We start from the raw sequence: 19,319 nt of genomic DNA, 5'->3' as shown, positions 1-19,319 counted from the left end.
GGAATTACAAATTAACATTGTCAACTGCATACAAGGAAAACCTATATAAGATGTTTTACAGGTGGCACTTAGCACCGGGAAGACTTTAAAGAACATCTTTAATGTTTAAAGATAAATCAACTGAGGGCTGGGGGCTGAGGGGTTTTTTAGCTAAATTTTTAAGGAAAATTTTAAGGGGACCCGGGAGGATGGGTGGGAGTTGTAAAAGTGGACCTGGGGGGGTCCAGATAGCGACTGTGCGGGATGAGGGGTTGATTAGCTGCAGCAGAGGGGTCGTGACAGGAAATTTAACTGGGGGGCAGGGGGACGATAGAAAGGGCTGTGTAATTGAAATCATGAGTGGGAGGGGCAGGTACGACGGGCGCAGGGGGTCATATCAAGTGTCGGGGGTGCGCACGCGCTGTCTCCGAGCGATTGCGCACTCCGGCCCCCAATGCGTGACTCGTGTCCTGGGTTGTGTAGAGCCTCAGGCCCAGGGTCCGCGGCTGATGTTATGTAATGCCAGGTCGGTGGTTAATAAGGCCCCCCTCATCTGTGATCTTATTTCGGAGGGGGGTGCAGACCTGGCAGGTATTACGGAGACCTGGTTGGGCCAAGAGGGGGGGGTCCCCCTCGTAGAGATGTGCCCGCCAGGTTTCCGTGCATTTCATCAGCCAAGGGCCCAGGGGAGGGGTGGGGGAGTGGCGGTGATCATTAGGGAGAGTCTTTGTCCGAGGGAGACCACTGTTCCTCAGATAGCCGGATGTGAGTCCCTTTGTGTGAAGTGGGGCCGTGCGGTGCAGATGGGTTTGCTGACTACGTACCTGGCTCCCTGCCACGTGGCAGCGACCCTGCCCGAGCTACTCGATGTCATTGCCGGGGTGGCGGTCGATACCCCCAGACTTATTGTCATGGGGGATTTCAACCTCCCATCCGCAGGTGAGGCGTCAGAGGTGGCTCGGGAGTTCATGGCTTCCATGACGGCCTTGGACCTGACCCAGTTAGTTCAAGGCCCCACTCACATAGGGGGACACACTCTGGACTTGATTTTTATCTCTGGTCAGTGGTTGAATGATCTTGGTAGAGGGGAACTAGATATTAAACCCTTGTCATGGACAGATCATTCACTCCTTCAACTAGACTTTCCTACCGCCTGCCCCCACCGCAGGGAGACGGAACCGACCAGATGGTTCCGTCCCAGGCGCCTGATGGATCCCGAAAGGTTCCTGACGGAGCTTGGGCCGTTTCCTGAGACTCTAACACACGACTCGACTGAAGAGCTGGTGGCCGCCTGGGAAAGGGCGGCCGCCGGAGCTTTGGATCGCGTCGTGCCTTTGCGGCCTCTGACCCGATGCCGATCTCAATTAGCTCCTTGGTTCTCTGAGGAGCTGAGAGAGATGAAGCGTCGGAAAAGACGCCTAGAGAGCATTTGGAGGACTAGTCAATCCGATTCCGACCGGACACAGGTGAGGTCCTATATCAAGACCTACCTAGTGGCGATAAAAGCGGCAAAATCTAACCATTTTTCCGCTCTTATCGCATCTGCAGAGAACCGCCCAGCCGCCCTGTTTAGGGTGACCCACTCCCTTCTTCGGGGGGAAGTGCGGGAAGATCCCTTGCAGGGTCGTGCTGAGGATTTTGTGCAATTCCTGCACGATAAAGTCGCTCGGATTCGGGATGGCTTGGACTCCGATTGGATGAGTCCACGGGAGGAGACCGGGGCAGGCCTTGAGAATGTTATCTGGGAGGAGTTTGATCCTGTGACTCCCGAGGATGTGGACAGGGTTCTGGGTAAGATTAGTGCCGCCACGTGTTTATTGGACCCGTGTCCCTCCTGGTTGGTACTGGCCTCCCGGGAGGTTACACGAGGCTGGCTCCAGGGGATTATAGGTGCTTCTTTGGGTGAGGGTGCCTTTCCTGCTGCCTTGAAAGAGGCGGTAGTGAGGCCCCTCCTCAAGAAGCCTTCCCTGGACCCGGCTGAATTAGCCAACTATCGTCCAGTCTCCAACCTTCGTTTTGTGGCGAAGGTTGTTGAGAGCGTGGTGGCACGACAACTTCCCCGGCACCTGGATGAAGCTATCTATCTAGACCCGTACCAGTCGGGCTTCAGGCAGGGGTACAGCACAGAAACGGCATTGGTCGCGTTGGTGGATGATCTCTGGAGGGCTCGGGACAGGGGTTGTTCCTCTGTCCTAGTCCTATTAGATCTCTCAGCGGCTTTTGATACCATCGACCATGGTATCATGCTGCAGCGGTTGAGGGGGTTAGGAATAGGGGGCACCGTTTTGCGGTGGTTCTCCTCCTTCCTCTCCGACCGCTCGCAGTTCGTGTTGGCAGGGGGGCAGAGGTCGACCTCGAGGCGTCTCGCATGGGGAGTGCCGTAAGGGTCGGTCCTCTCGCCCCTCCTGTTCAACATTTATGTGAAGCCGCTGGGTGAGATCATCCGTGGTTTTGGAGTGAAGTGTCATCTGTACGCTGACGATACCCAGCTGTACATCTCCACCCCAGACCACCCCAACGATGCCCTTGATGTGATGTCCCGCTGCCTGGAGGCCGTGCGGGCCTGGATGGGGAGGAACAGGCTCAGACTCAACCCCTCCAAGACCGAGTGGCTGTGGCTCCCGGCGCCCCGATATAGTCAGCAGGTGCCATCGCTGACTATTGGGGGTGAATCTTTGCCCCCCACGGAGAGGGCTCGCAATCTGGGTGTCCTCCTGGATGCACGGCTGTCTTTAGAAGAGCATATGACGGCCGTGGCCAGGGGGGCCTTTTATCAGGTTCGCCTGATTCGCCAGTTGCAGCCCTTTCTGGATCGGGACGCCCTGCGCACGGTCACTCATGCCCTTGTTACTTCCCGGTTGGACTATTGTAATGCTCTCTACATGGGGCTCCCCTTGAAGAGCACTCGGAGGCTCCAGCTGGTCCAGAATGCGGCCGCGCGGGTGGTTATGGGCGCAACCCGTTATGCCCATGTGACACCCCTCCTGCGCGAGCTGCACTGGCTCCCGGTGGTCTTCCGGGTGCGATTCAAGGTGTTGGTTACCACCTTTAAAGCGCTCCATGGCATAGGACCCGGGTACCTCCGAGACCGTCTTCTGCCACCAATAGCCTCCCACCGACCAGTTCGTTCCCACAGAGAGGGTCTCCTCAGGGTGCCGTCAGCCAAGTTATGTCGGCTGGCGACACCCAGGGGGAGGGCCTTCTCTGTGGGAGCCCCAGCCCTGTGGAATGAACTGCCCCCGGAAATTCGTAAGATATCTGACCTCCGGGTGTTTCGCTGCGCATTGAAGACCCTGTTGTTCCGCCAGGCCGGACTATCAATACAATAGTTTTAAATTGGGGTATTTAAATTTATTGGGGTTTTAAATTTGAGCCATTTATTTAATTATTTTAAATTTTATATCATCGTTTTGTTTGTGTTTTTAAATAGGCTGTACACCGCCCTGAGTCCTTCGGGAGAAGGGCGGTATAGAAATAAAATTATTATTATTATTATTATTATTAACTAAATGTTGGAAATACCAACAGACACCGGGGTCATATTATCATATGTGGTGGACGTGTGGGGAAGCAAAAAGATATTGGGCAAAAATGTGTATGTGACTGGAGAAGATGATGCAACAACATACTGATTTAAAACCGGAATTGTTCCTGCTGGGGATTTTACCGGGAATTTACAGTAAAGAAACTGTATATTTGATTATTCATGTAATAACCACAGCTAGAATTGTATTTGCACAAAATTGGAAAAGCGAAGAGATCCCTATAGATGAAAAAATGCAAATGCTATTTGGGGGTGTGTGATCACCAATGCTGAGTTCAGACCTCAGGAAGTAATTTTCCCCTAGACGTGGGCAGGTGCCCTCCCTGCCTTGGCTACTATGTTCAGCTCAAGGCATCCGTTTAAAAAGCAGATGAACAACATGGAGCCAATTAGAGGAAGGCTGCCACGATGGAAGGGATCTGGAAAACAAGCCTAAAGCGTTGGGGTATCTTCAACTCACAGAAGAGAGATTTTATTCATCTACTGGAATCTAGTTATGTCTCAGATCTTAAGCAGTCTGTAGATGTGTATAATAAAAATGCAACAATATCAGTCTAAAAATAACAGAAAATATAGTGCAATGTCTAATAAATAATCGCAGTATCAGAGGCTCTGAAATCTTTCCCAAAGAGAAGAGCCAGAAACCTCCAAGAGATCATCCTCATCCTAGGCAGGTGGGTCCCTTGGAGGAATCCATATAGAACATAGAATCATGGAGCTGGAAGGGACCTCTGAGGTCTTCTAGTCCAACCTCTTGAAACATTTTACCATCGTGGTCAAATGGTCGTTCATTCTATTCTTGAAAACCTCCAGTGATGGAACACCCACAACTCCAGGAGGAAAGCTGTCCCGTGATTTAATTGTTGCCACTGTCTGGAAACTTTTCCTTAGATCAAGGTTGGATCCCTCTTTAACAAACTTCACTCCTTGGAAACTTCTGGGTTCTTGGGGGAATAAATCGATCTCCACTTCTCTGTGACAGGTCCTCAAGTAACAGAAGATAGCTATAATCTCACTCTAAACCTAAGCGAGACATAACTAGTTTCCTTTACCCTCCACTGTGGGCCTTCTTCCATCACCTCTTCTCGTGGTGGGACCCTCCACTGCCACCTGGCAGAAGAGCACAGCCAACAGGCTGAAAGCACAGAGAAATGGAATTGGAGATATCAGAGGGAAAGATGTCTGGAGAGTAAAGCCTGCCAGCCAATGAAACAGGCAGGACTCCCTTGCCCTGGCGCTTTTCAGACCAAGGCTGGAACCATCTCCAGAGTATTTTAAGGGACCTTGCACTGAACAGGAGGTTGGACTAGATGACTTCTAAGATCCCCTCCAACATTGTGCTAGGGCGCAAGGTCATACAGCCTTAGAGAGTCTGTAGAGATTCTCAGGCCTCCAGGTTGTCTCAAAGGTGTTTTTTCAGGAGGCAACTGGACTTTCTTGGTTTTTCTTTCAAAATGTTTTGCTTCTCATCCATGAAGCTTCTTCAGCTCTGACAGGATAATGGGGAATGGAAATATTTATGAAGGAATACAATGCCTTATGAGAGCAAAAGTAACTCATGCCAGAACAGTTCGTTACAGAAGAAAGGGTTTCTTCCTTCTTCCACCAGGTGGCAGACTGAAACCAAAGAGATGCCTTCCTTCTGGGAGGGCTGGGAAAGCCTGTTGAGGCTTCAGGTCTTGATCAAGTGATGAAAGTCTTAAGTCTGCAAATCCAGGGAGAGACGAGTATCTGGAAGCAAGAACAGGTCAGCAGAGGCCGAAGGAGAAGCCAGTATGTCAGTGATCTTTGGATGATCAAGCTAATTAAGTATGGGCTGCTGAATTGACTGTCTGTCAGGTGGATGCAAATGCATCCTTGGAGAGAGCCCATCAATGGCTCCTCATCAGATTTGGAGGAAATGTCTACATAGGGCCACAGAGAGTTCTATGCTCTCGATCAGAGTCTCACGTGATCTTGATTCTATCCCTCTACTGCCTAGGACTGCACTGGCTTTTTTGGTAGGTGCAGTACCCTGCTGGCTCGTACTTGAGCAATTGTCTGATAGGACTCCTAGATCCTGCTCAGTTACTACTATTGAGCCAGATACCATCTTTTCTGTACCTGCCCATTTGCTTTTTCTTCCCTCAGTGTAAAACCTTACTTTTCCCACCACTGAATTTCATTCTGTTAGACAGTGCCCAGTGTTCAAGTGTGTCAGATCCTTCTGGATCTTGAGCCTATTTTTTTTCGGAGTGTTGGCTATTCTGCCAGCTTGGTGTTCTCTGCAAGTTCCCCTTCTATCTCCTCTTCTAAATGATTGATGAAGACATTGAAGAGAACAGGGCCCAAGCAGAACCTTGGGGTACCCCACTGCATACTTCCCCCCAGTGGTGAAATCCTCTGCGGGTTGCCATAGGTTTGCTGCCCGCAGTGCATGCCAAACGCATGCTGCACGTGCGTATTATTATTATTATTATTATTATTATTATTATTATTATTATTATTATTATTATTTATTAAATTTATATCCCGCCCTTCTCCCCGAAGGGACTCAGGGCGGTGAACAGCCGACAATTAAAATAACATAGAATATAAAAGTTATAATAATTAAAAATAAATTAAATTAAACGGTCGCCCCAATTTAAAACCCCTAGCTATACAATTAAAAAACTAACCCATAAAACCTATTCAGGCCAGGCCGGCTTGCTGAAATAAAAACGTCTTCAGGGCCTTACGGAAAGTGCGGAGATCCGGAATCAGCTGTATTCCGGGAGGTAGCTCATTCCAGAGGGCGGGTGCTCCCACAGAGAAGGCTCTCCTTCTGGGGGCCGCCAGCCGACATTGCTTGACCAACGGCACCCTGAGGAGGCCCTCTCTGAGAGCGTATTGGACGGTGGGAGGTTATCGGTAGCAGAAGGCAGTCTCGTAAATACCCTGGCCCTAAGCCATGGAGCGCTTTAAAGGTGAGAACCAACACACTGAAGCGCACCCGGAAGACCACCGGGAGCCAGTGCAGCTCGCACAGGAAAGATGTTATATGGGAGCGCCATGTCGCTCCTGTAATCACCTGCGCGGCCGCATTCTGAACCAGTTGGAGCCTCCGGGTGCTCCTCAAGGGGAGCCCCATGTAGAGAGCGTTGGCGTAGTCCAGGCAAGAAGTGACGAGAGCATGAGTGACTGTGCATAAGGAATCCCGACTCAGAAAGGGGCGCAACTGGCGTATCAGGCGAACCTGATAAAAAGCCCCCCTGGCCACGACCGTCATGTGTTCTTCTAAAGACAGCTGTGTGTCCAGAAGGACGCCCAAGTTGCGAGCCCACTCTGTGGGGGTCAATGACTCGCCCCCAATAGCCAGCGATGGCACCAGCTGGCTATATTGGGATGCCGGCATCCACAGCCACTCGGTCTTGGAAGGGTTGAGTCGAAGCCTGTTCCTCCCCATCCAGACCCGCACGGCCTCCAGAAACTGGGACATCACTTCAAGGGCATCGTTGGGGTGGTTTGGGGTGAAGATATACAGCTGAGTGTCATCAGCGTACAGATGGCATTGCACCCCAAATCCACGGATGATCTCACCCAGCGGCTTCACATAAATGTTGAACAGGAGTGGCGAGAGGACCAACTCTTGTGGCACCCCACAAACAAGGCGCCTCGAGGTCGACCTCTGCCCCCCTGCCAACACAGGCTGCGACCGGTCGGAGAGATAGGAGGAGAACCACTGCAACACGGTGCCTCCCACCCCCAACCCCTCCAGCCAGTGCAGCATGATACCATGGTTGATGGTATCAAAAGCCGCTGAGAGATCTAATAGGACCAGAACAGAGGAGCAACCCCTGTCCCGAGCCCTTCAGAGATCATCAACCAACGCGACCAATGCCGTTTCCGTGCTGTACCCAGGCCTGAAGCAGGACTGGCACGGGTCTAGATAGACGGTTTCATCCAGGTACTGCAGGAGCTGTTGCGCAACCACACTCTCAACAACCTTCGCAATAAAGCGAAGGTTGGAGACAGGACAGTAGTTAGCCATAACAACTGGGTCCAGAGAAGGCTTCTTAAGGAGGGGCCTCACCACCGCCTCTTTCAAGGCAGGCGGCAGGAAACCCTCCCCCAAAGAAGCATTTATAATCCTCTGGACCCAGCTTCGTGTAACCTCCCGGGTAGCCAGTACCAGCCAGGAGGGACACGGGTCCAGTAAACATGTGGTTGCTTTTAACCTCCCCAGAATCCTGTCCATGTCCTCAGGAGTCACAGGATCAAACTCATCCCAGATAACATTCTCAAGACCCGCCTCAGCCACCCCGCCAGAATCTACCCAGTCAGAGTCCAAGCCTTCCCAAATCTGAGTGATTTTATCGTGCAGATACTGTGCAAAATCCTCAGCCTACCTTGCAGGGGGTCCTCCCGTGCTCCCTGATGTAGGAGGGAGCGGGTCACTCTAAACAAGGCGGCTGGGTGATTATCTGCTGATGCAATAAGAGCAGAAAAGTAATCACACTTTGCCACTTTTATTGCCACTAAATAGGTCTTAATATGAGACCTAATTAGTGTTCGATCAGATTCGGAACGACTGGCCCTCCAACCACTCTCTAGGCGTCTTTTCTGGCGCTTCATCCCCCTCAGCTCCTCGGTGAACCAAGGAGCTGGGCAGGTGCAGCGCCGGGTCAGAGGCCGCAAAGGCACGACACGATCCAAAGCCCCGGTGGCCGTCCTATCCCAAGCAGCCACCAGATCTTCAGTTGAGTCGTGAGCCAAAGCCTCAGGAAATGGCCCAAGTTCCCTCTGGAATCTCTCCGGATCCATCAGGCGCCTGGGGCGGAACCACCTAATCGGTTCCACCTCCCTGCGGTGGGGTGCAGCGGTCAGAAAGTCCAGCCTCAGGAGAGAATGGTCAGACCATGACAGGGGCTCAATAGCTATATCCCCTATATCCTGGCCATTCAACCACTGACCAGAGACAAAAACCAAGTCCAGAGTGTGTCCTCCCGTGTGAGTAGGGCCATGAATTAGTTGTGTCAAGGCCAAGGCCGTCATGGAAGCCATGAACTCCCGAGCCACCTCAGACGCCTCACCGGCCGACGGCAGGTTGAAGTCCCCCATGACCACCAGTCTGGGGGTATCAACCGCCACTCCGGCAATAACGTTGAGAAGCTCGGGCAGGGCCGCTGTCACATGGCAGGGAGCCAGGTATGTGATCAGCAGGCCCACCTGCATCCCATGGCCCCACTTCACCAGGAGAGACTCACATCCGGCTATCTGTAGTATAGTGCTCTCCCTCGGATCAAGACCTTCCTTAATGACAACTGCCACCCCCCCCCACCCCTGCCCTGGGCCCTCGGCTGATGAAATGCTTGGAAACCTGGTGGGCACATTTCTACGAGGGGGACCCCCCCTCCTGGCCCAACCAGGTCTCTGTAATACCCACCAGGTCCGCTCCCCCCTCCTGAATTAACTCGCAGTTGAGGGGGGCCTTATTAACCACGGACCTGGCATTGCACAGCATCAGCCTAAGGCCTGGCCTCTGAAGCTCTGGACAACCCGGGAAACGAGAGGAGCCTTGGGGGCCGAGGCACACCACTGCTTGAAGACAGTGGGTGCGTGCCCCCCTAACATGATATGGTCCCCTGCTCCTGCCATATCTGCCCCTCCCAACCATGGTCCTGATGGAATCGCCCTCTTCCATACTTGCACTAAGCCTCTCCACACCCGGCTCCACACCTCCCAGTTCATGCCCCTGTGCCAAACCTGACCTATCACCTTCCCTCCCCACCCTCCTCCCCAAGCCCCTTAAAAATTTACACAAAGACAATTTTAAAAAATCCCTCAGCCCCCTCTTTGCGGCATGCCACCTCTCAGGATTCCAAAATCCGTCATCGAGGTAGGCCCTCGATAACGTGGAGGGCCAAGCCTGCGAGAGGGGGGAATCTTGCAGACCAAGAAGCTCCGCTGCTGAGTACATCTTGCTGCAGGGATGGGGTGACCATCTCCTAAAGCAGTGGTTCTCAACCTTCCTAATGCCGCGACCCATTAATACAGTTCCTCATGTTGTGGTGACCCCCAACCAGGGGTGGGTTCTAAATTTTTTTACTACCGGTTCTGTGGGAGTGGCTTATTTTGTGGGCGTGGCTTGGAGGTCATGTGACTGGGTGGACGTGGCTAGCTGGTCATGTGACCGGGTGGCCATGGCTGTGTGTATAGGGACTACTCAGAGGGCTGAAAAAAGTCATTTCTGACAGGTCCTCGCACTTTTGACTGGTCCTCACACTTATGACCATCTTCACATTTATGCCCGTGCAGCATTCTTAACAACCATGTCACTCATTTCACAACTGCTTCTCTTCACCATGGTGACAAGATAGGGCAAGAAATGTAAAATGTGAGGATAGTCGTAAATTCGAGATCTGGTCAAAAGTGCGAGGACCAGTCAAAAATAACTTTTTCAGCCCTCTGAGTAGTCCATGTGCACAAAAGGACTACCCAGAGGGCTGAAAAAAGTCATTTCTGACAGGTCCTCACACTTTTGACCAGTCTTCACACTTATGACTGGTCATCATTTATGCCCATTGTACCATTCTTAACAACCGTGTCACTCATTTCACAACTGCTTCTCTTCACCATGGTGACAAGATAGGGCAAAAACGTAAAATGTGAGGATGGTCGTAAGTTTGAGGACTGGTCAAAAGTGCGAGGACCAGTCAGAAATAACTTTTTCAGCCCTCTGAGTAGTCCATATGCATAAAAGGATACAGCAATAGAGAGAGATGAAGGAAGGGAAGGGAAATTAGAGTAGGAGGGAGGGTAAGAGAGGGAGGAAGAGAGGAGGAGAAGGAGAAAGGAAGAGGAAGTAGGGAGGAGAAGAAGAGGGGGAGGAAGAGAAAGTAAGAAGGAAAGGAAAGAGAGAGGTGGTAGGTTTGAGGAGAAAGATTGCTGTACAATAAAAAAGATGAAAGGGAAGAAAGCCAACCCCAAACAAATATAAAGATATTAAGATAAAGAATGAATTGTTAAACTTTAAAGAATAAAAGAGAATAAATATGAATAAATAACAATAATTAGAAACACACATACAAACATACAATGTATTTTCTTTGAACAGAGTATTTGGCCGGTTCACAAATTTAAAGTGTTTAGTCATTTCAATTAAATTTACAATTTCTGTATTTCCTTTTTGCCATATTTATCTATTTTTCTAAAAAAAACAATATTACCCTTCATCCTCATCTCTAATCTTAATCAAATTCAATTTTTCCCTTCTATTCTATATTATACCCCTTCCCATTGTCATCTATTTTTATATCCATCCTCACATTGGTTAATTATGTAATATTACAGTTGTTTAATATAAATTCAACTTTTTAATATAAATCAATTAGTTACATAACTACCTTTTTTGTATATTAATCAATATGAACATGAATATTCCAATTATTTCCATGCAATCCAATTTCTTACAAATCAGTTAATTATATTTACCAATAATAATAAACCAAATAATTTCCCCCATATATTCCTCCAAACCACAACTTAACCATTTCTACTTTCAACACAATATACAATTAATAGTATCTCAATTGTTAGAATTCCCTAGTTAAATAGAGCTTTTTTTCTTTTGTGTTTTAAAATCTTGAACTCTCCACTTTTTCCGTAAATTTCCCATTGTTTGCACCTACCTTTTTTGGTGAGGAAAAAGAAATTTGCCTGCCTAATTTTCCAACCTTGTAGCAACAGCAAAGCAACAGCCTGCTTTACTTTCAGTTTCGTTTTTCAGCATAGCTAGGGGAAAAATAAATTGCTCCAGCACTCTTTGCAAACAAGCAGCATAGCCCTGAGCAAATCAACTGAGAGTCGGGAGCCGATCTAATCAAGGGCTAATTAGCCTATGCTGAAGCTCCGCGGGCCAATAAAATTACAAAAAAACACCGAACCATTTGTTAAATTGCTGGCTCGCCCACCCCTCGCCCACCACTATTTATTGGCAATAAATAGTGGTGCGGAGGGGCGGGGCAAGGGGTGGGGCGGAACCGGCAGAATCCCACCACTGGCTATAGGGCGGCCCTTTGAAGCCCCGCGGCAAGAATTTAAACAGTTTTTTTTTCCTCTAGCCATCAGCTGGGACTTGGGAGGCAGCAATAGATTGAGAGTGGGCGGGGTAAGCAAACGGCCGGCGATCCAACAGAGCAGAGAGTGAGGGTGAGTGAAGGCGTGGAAGGGGGCGAGAGAGGGATTTGGCAACCCCTGTGAAATGGCTGTTCGACCCCCAAGGGGTCGCGACCCCCAGGTTGAGAACCGCTGCTCTAGAAAGAGTGCAGAGAAAAGCAACAAAGATGACTGGAGGATAAAACATATGAAGAATTGGGTATGTCTAGTCTAAGAGGGGAAAAAGGACTGGGGTGACGTATTAGCAGTGTTCCAGTATCTCAGGGGCTGCCACAAAGAAGAGGGAGTCAAGCTATTCTCCAAAGCACCTGAGGGCAGGACAAGAAGCAATGGATGGAAATTAATCAAGGAGGAAAGCAAGCTAGGACTAAGGAGAAACTTCCTGTCAGTGAGAACAGTGGATCAGTGAATGTCTTGCCTCCAGAAGTTGTGTGTGCTCCAACACTGGAGGTTTTTAAGAAGAGATTGGATAGCCATTTGTCTGAAATGGTTTAGGGTTTCCTGTCCTTGATCTTTTTGGCACACACACACACTCACCCACTGCTTGTGCAAATGGGGATTCACGTGCATGCTCACCTGCCACTTCTACGGCCACGTTCCAAAAGGTTGAAGGCCCAATAGTGGGCTGCAGCCTGGGAGTTGGGGACCAAGCACTAGGAGTCCTCCAAGTTCCTTTCCAACTCTGTTATTCTTTGGAAATGAGCTCGACTCCTGCTCACGGCCAGGTCAGGTAGCAGTAGAGAGGCTTGGCCAGTGCCTTCCTCTGGAATGTTTCCTCCTCTGGATGATGCCCTTCCAAGCTCTCCTGGAAGCCCTGGAGGTGCACAGGTATAGGCCACGAAGGGTGATTTTCTTGGAAATGACAGTTGTGAAAAGGCATTTAGGATTAAAATTACTTGCAAGGGGAACTTGAGACAGCCCTGTGGCCTGGCTGCAAAAGAGGCAAGTGCAATAATGCTCAGATTCATCAATAGCCGTAGAGTCTCCAAGCTGCAGGAAGTCATACATTCAATTATTATCCTGCAGAAGGGCCAGGTTGCCTTTTCCCTCCACTCCAGTCTTTGCTTTGACTCTGGGAGCCGCTTAGTTACACCTGTGAGAAGGGCTGCTCCCTGAAACGAGCCCTAGGGTCAATCCATAAGCCACGGCCTACAAACCGGGTCCTCCGGAAAGGGCGGCCCGCCTCTCTTTTGGGGCAGAGGAGCCGGCTCAGAGCGGGAGGAGCATCCGAGGGCGGCGGGATTCGAAAGGCCGGGTGGGGGGCTCCCGCGGGGGCGGAAAAGCGGCGCCGTAGCAGGGCCGGTTGGGCTTCAGCGAGCTCTGGCTCTTCCTTCCAGCCGCAGCCACCGTTCCCGCCGCCCAAGGCGACCGAGGCTCCGGCGGCCGGCCGGCCGAGCGGGGGCGGGAGCGGGCTCAGGGCAGCGGAGCGCCTGCCTGGAGGGCCCCGCTCTGTGGCCGGGCGGGGGCGGCGGGCCAGGCGGGGCGACCGCCCAGCCGCTCCGGGGCTTTTCTGCCTGTCTGGCAGGATTAGCCGTGTGGCTGCCTCGGAGAGACAGCGCTGCTGATCGAGTTAGCCGCCCCGCGATTCCGGCCCGCTGATTCACTGTGGAAATGCCTCATTAGCACTCGGGCGCTCGCGGGAGGACTCAGCCGGGCGGGCGGGCGGGCGGAGGGGGAGCTGCGCCGCCTCCTCCTCTCGCGCGCCCGGAGCCCCACAGAGGCCGGGGAGGGGCGCCCAATCCGGCCCTGTCAGCCGCCGGGACCGCCCCTCCGCCCGGCCTGCCCCACCGGAGGCTTCTTGCAGGGGGGAGGGGCGCGTGCAAAAGAAACCGAATCACTAGGTCCCAAAAAGGCCCCTGAAAATGGAGACGTGAGAAGGAGGCAGGGATTTTCCCACCAAATCGCCGCCCTTCGCAGCTGTCCCTGATCCCGGCTGAGGAGCAACCCGACAGCTGCCCCATAATGGGGAACCCTGGCTTGGGGGCTTTTATTTATTTATTTATTATTGAATTTCTATACCGCCCTTCTCCCTGAGGACTCAGGGCGGTGTACAGCCAGATTTAAAAAAACATACAGGACAAATATTAAAAAACAATTAAAAGATATATAAATTTGGCCCAATTAAAACTCACTACCAATTAAAACATTTAAAACATTTAAAAACATTTAAAAATTTCTTCTTAAGCCAGCCCGGCTTGCTTGAAAAAATGGGTTTTAAGGGCACAACAGAAGGCACTGAGGTCTTGGATTCTCCTTATCTCTAGGGGCAGCTGATTCCAGAGGGTAGGTGCCCCCACAGAGAAGGCCCTCCCCCTGGGGGTCACCAGCCTACACTGTTTGGCTGATGGCACCCCGAGGAGGCCCTCTCTGTGGGAGCGCACGGGACGAATGGAGGTTGTCGGTAGCAGCAGGCGGTCTCGAAGATAGCTAGGCCCTATGCCATGGAGTGCTTTGAAGGTGATAACCAGCACCTTGAAGCGCACCCGGAAGACCACTGGGAGCCAGTGCAGCTCACGCAGGAGCGGTGTTACATGGGAGCGCCATGCTGCTCCCATCACTACCCGCGCTGCTGCGTTCTAGACCAGCTGGAGCCTCCAGGTGCTCCTCAAGGGGAGCCCCATGTAGAGAGCATTGCAGTAGTCAAGGCGAGAGGTGACGAGGGCGTGAGTGACTGTGCACAGGGAATCCCGATCAAGAAAGGGCCGCAACTGGCGAATCAGGCGAACCTGACAAAAGGTCTCCCTGGTTACAGCCGTCAGATATTCCTCCAAAGATAGCTGCATATCCAGGAGGACTCCCAGATTGCGAGCCCTCTCTGTGGGGGCCAACGACTCGCCCCAATAGTCAGTGATGGAGTCAACTGACTATATCGGGATGCCGGGAGCCACAGCCACTCAGTCTTGGAAGGGTTGAGCCTGAGCCTGTTCCTCCCCATCCAGACCCGCACAGCCTCCAGGCACTGGGACATCACTTCAAGGGCATTGTTGGGGTGGCCTGGGGTGGAGATGTACAGCTGGGTGTCATCAGCGTACTAGTGGTATCTCACCCCAAAGCCACGGATGATCTCACCCAGCGGCTTCACATAATGTTGAACAGAAGGGGCGAGAGGACCGATCCCTGCGGCACTCCACAAATGAGAGGCCTCGAGGTCGACCTCTGCCCCCCTGCCAACACAAACTGCGACCGGTCGGAGAGAAAGGAGGAGAACCACCGTAAACGGTGCCTCCCACCCCCAACTCTTCCAGCCTGTGCAGCATGATACCATGGTCGATGGTATCAAAAGCCGCTGAGAGGTCTAACAGGACCAGAACAGAGGAGCAACCCCTGTCCCGAGCCCTCCAGAGATCATCAACCAACGCGACCAATGCCGTTTCCGTGCTGTGCCCAGACCTGAAACCCGACTGGAATGGATCTAGATAAGATGTTTCCTCCAGGAATTGCGGAAACTGTCGCGCGACCACACTCTCAACAACCTTCGCCATAAAGCGAAGGTTGGAGACAGGACAATAGTTGGCCAATATTGCCGGATCCAGGGACGGCTTCTTGAGGAGAGGCCTCACCACCGCTTCTTTCAAGGCGGTGGGGAAGTAACCCTCACTCAACGAAGCGTTGATAACACCCTGGAGCCAGCCTCGTATAACCTCCCGGGAAGCCAGTACCAACCAGGAGGGACACGGGTCCAGTAAACATGTGGCCGCACTAAGTCTCCCCAAAATCCTGTCCACATCATCAGGAGTCACAGCATCAAACTCCTCCCAGATAACATTCTCAGGACTATTCCTCGTCACCCTGCCCTGATCTACCCAGTCAGAGTCCAAATCCCCCCGGATCTGAGCGATTTTGTCATACAGGTATTGTCTGAAATCCTCCGCCCTGCCTTCCAAGGGATCCTCCTGCACTCCCGGATGGAGCAGGGAGCGGGTTACCCTGAACAGGGCGGCCGGACGATTCCCTGATGACGCAATAGAGGTGGAAAAGTAATTAAACTTTGCCGTCTTTATCGCCACTAGGTAGGCTTTCCGAGTGGTCTCCTTTCTTCTCAGCACCTGTCATTTTGTCCTCCGTCCTAGGCGTGTCTGGCAGCCCCTGGATAAGCAGCGGCCATGGAGGGCCCAAAAGGAGTTTAGGACATGCAAAGGCTGCGGAAATGCTGCCCCTGCATCCCTCCTGCCTTCTTAGGCTCACTAGCTCAGGCCCTCCGGGAACCCCCAGAACAGCAGGCTTTCTCTAGCTTTCCTCCTCCCGAAAAGGGGAGAAGGTGGGCTGAGGATAGGGGAGCTCAGAGCGGGCTGAATGAGCCAAAGGGTGCTCAGGAAGCTCGGCTCCAGCTTGGGAGGACGAGCTGCGGGGAGTGGGCTCTTCAAGGTTTTATTAATGGCTTCAGGGACAGAACTGAGATTGGAGAGGATATAAAGCTGGCACATACTTGAGAGAAGATTCAGAGCCTGTAGTACAGTGGTCTAAAGCACTGTTATTAACATCTGCTGCTTGCAATTACTGCAAGTTCAAATCTCACCAGGCTCAAGGTTGACTCAGCCTTCCATCCTTTCAAAGGTAGGTAAAATGAGGACCCAGATTGTGGGGGCAATAAGCTGACTTTGTATAAATATGCAAAAGCATGAAGGCTATTGCTTAACCCATTGTAAGCCACCCTGAATCTCCGGAGAAGGGCGGCATATAAATTAAAAAAAAAAAAGTAAAAAGAAGAAGATTCAAAGGCATCCTGGGCTGAAATGAATAGCCTGGTGTCTTTAAGGGAGAAATTGGAAATTTGTGTCTGGATGGGAAATGTAAGGCAAGGCGACATGGTTTGGCAGTAGTCGACCTGGAAAGGATCCAGATGTTCTAGGAGATCACATGTGGAGCGTGATCCAGGAGTGTGATGCAGCTGGCTCCAAACCACCTTCCCTCAAGCACCTGATGCCATGTCTTCCCTCCTTTCTTTTCTCCAGACTGAATACCCCAGATCCTTCACTGATCCCAGGACACACTCAGATCCCTGCATTGTTCAGTGTAATGGCATACCTGGTCAAAGCTCAGCACCTCTGCTGCTCCTTTCACTTGCTTGCCAAAATGCTGACTTTCTTTATTGTTCCAGGCCTGTGGAACAGTCTGCATCCCCAGTCTTCCCCCTCTTCCACCTACACAAAGTATCCCAGCTGAGTTACCTCTTAGTCCTCTGGAATGCTCCCCCTCCCTCCTGGGAATCCAGACATAACAATAAATAAATAAATAAATAAATAAATAAATAAATAAATAAATAAATAAATAAATAAATTTCATCACACCTGGGGTTATGTACATGATCCCTTTGTGGACCAGATGGGTGGAGAGCTGTTAGCAGTTGTGGTGTTCCTGGAAAGCAAAATTACTGCAACAATTTGTAGACACCAAAAAGCAAATGAGAGTCCAGGTTCCCTGGACTTCTCAGGTAATGGAACCACCCTGTTCCAAGAGCTGCCCTTAAAATTTGCTATCAAAGAGGGAATTATACAGCGCTTGGGAGAGCAGATGCTGGAAGAGCAGTCCAGCACAAGCTCCACCTGAGCTCAATTGGCTGCCCAAAGTGAATATTTCTCTGAAGAGCTTTGGTAGTACAGTGGTCTAAGGCACCCTGTTATTAAGCTGGTTATTAAGACCAGATGTCTGCAATTACTGCAGGTTCGAATCTCGCCAAGGCTCAAGGTTGACTCAGCCTTCCATCCTTTCTAAGGTAGGTAAATTGAGGACCCAGATTGTGGGGGCAATAAACTGACTTTGTATAAATATACAAAAGAATGAAGGCTATTGCTTAGCGCATTGTAAGCCGCCCTGAGTCTCCGGAGAAGGGCAGCATATAAATCAAATTAAAAAAAAAAAAAGTTTTGTGATTTCTGTTTCTGAGGAGCTGACAGATGTTATCTCAGAACCATTGTACCATATCTTTCAAAAATTCTGGAGCACGGGGAAAGTACCTGAGGATTGGAAAAGTGCTGATTTGGTTCCCATCTTCAAGAAAGGGAAAAAAAACCAGACCCAGGAAACTACAGACCAATCAGCCTAACATCAATACCCAGGAAAATACTGGAAAAGATAATCAAGAAACATATCTGCGAACAACCAGAAGCAAATAAAATTATAACTAGTAGCCAGCACGGGTTTGTTAAAAACAGATCATGCCAAACTAATCTTATTTCATTCTTTGATAAAATTACTAAATTAGTAGACCAGTGAAATGCTGTGGACATAGTATACTTAGATTTCAGTAAGGCATTTGACAAAGTAGACCGGGGTCCCCAACCTTTTGGACCTCAGGGACCACTAAGTTCATCATTTTAAATTTCACGGACCACTAATACGAATCCAGCACGCCACTTGCTGAAGCACCTGGACTCCCAGTGACAGGATGGGGTCCTTCAGTCTCTCTCTCTCTCTCTCTCTCTCTCTCTCTCTCTCTCTCTCTCTCTCTCTCTCCCCCTCATTCTCTCTTTCTCTCCCCCCTCTCTCCCCCACTCTTTCTCTCATTCTCTCTCTCCCCCCCTTTCTCTCTCTCTCCCCACTCTCTCATTCTCTCTTTCTCCCCCCTTTCTCTCTCATTCTCTCTTTCTCTCCCCCCCTCTTTCTCTCTCCTTCCCCCACTCTCTCTCTCATTCTCTTTCTCTCTCCCCTCTCTCTCATTCTCTTTCTCTCTCCCACTTTCTCTCTCCCCCTTCTTTTTCTTTCTCTCTCTCCCTTTCTCATTCTCTCTCTCTCCCTCTCTCATTCTCTCTCTCCCACTCTCTCTCTCTCATTCTCTTTCTCCCCCTCTTTCTCTCTCTCTCCCCCAATCTCTCATTCTCTCAGTCTCTTTCTCTCTCCCTCTCATTCTCCCTCTCATTCTCTCTCTTTCATTCTGTCTTTCTCTTTCATTCTTTGTCTCTTTCTCTCTCTGTCTCATTCTGATTCTCTCTCTCTCTCTCTCTCTCTCTCATTCTCTCTCTCATTCTCTCTCTCTCTCATCTCATGAGCCAGCCACTGTCTTGGGGCTGAGAGGAAGTCAAACATCTCCCTGAAAGACCGAGGTGCGTGGAGCACCAACAAGGGCCGGAAGAAGTGTGGGAGCGAAGCACTACTTGAACTTGCGCGGCATGAGCATTCACCTTGGTATATTTGCACCAGCTGGTGGCGCAAGGCAACCCTCGTCTCCTGTCGCTTAGGACTCAGAGCGGTAAATGGTGACTGGTCCGGGGAGCAACCGGATTTTGCCCTCCATTGCGGATGCCAAATCGGCCCTGCAAGCTCTCGTCTCTCGAGGAGCGCTCCCTGAAGTGGCACTGGAAACTTTGGTCAGGCTCCTCGAGAGACAAGAGCTTGCAGGGGGCCGATCTGGTGTCTGCAATGGAGAGCAAAATCCGGCTTCTTCTCTCTGCTGTAAGTGTGGCATCAAAATTCCACCTTGGTATATTTGTGGCACAACGCAGCTCATCTCCTGCCGCTTGGGACTCTGAGCAGTAAATAGTGACTGGTCTGGGGAGCAGCTGGATTTTGCTCTCCATTGTGGATGCCAGATCGGCCCCCTGCAAGCTCTCGTCTCTTGAGGAGCACTCCCTGAAGCGGCGCTGGAAACTTTGGTCAGGCTCCTCGAGAGACGAGAGCTTGCAGGGAGCCGATCTGGCATCCGCAATGGAGAGCAAAATCCGGC

The sequence above is a fragment of the Pituophis catenifer genome, unplaced genomic scaffold (assembly GCF_029215685.1).
Source record: "Pituophis catenifer annectens isolate HBS135680 unplaced genomic scaffold, rPitCat1.0.hap2 SCAF_14, whole genome shotgun sequence".
Classification (NCBI taxonomy): domain Eukaryota; kingdom Metazoa; phylum Chordata; class Lepidosauria; order Squamata; family Colubridae; genus Pituophis; species Pituophis catenifer.
This window is presented reverse-complemented; position numbering follows the sequence as displayed.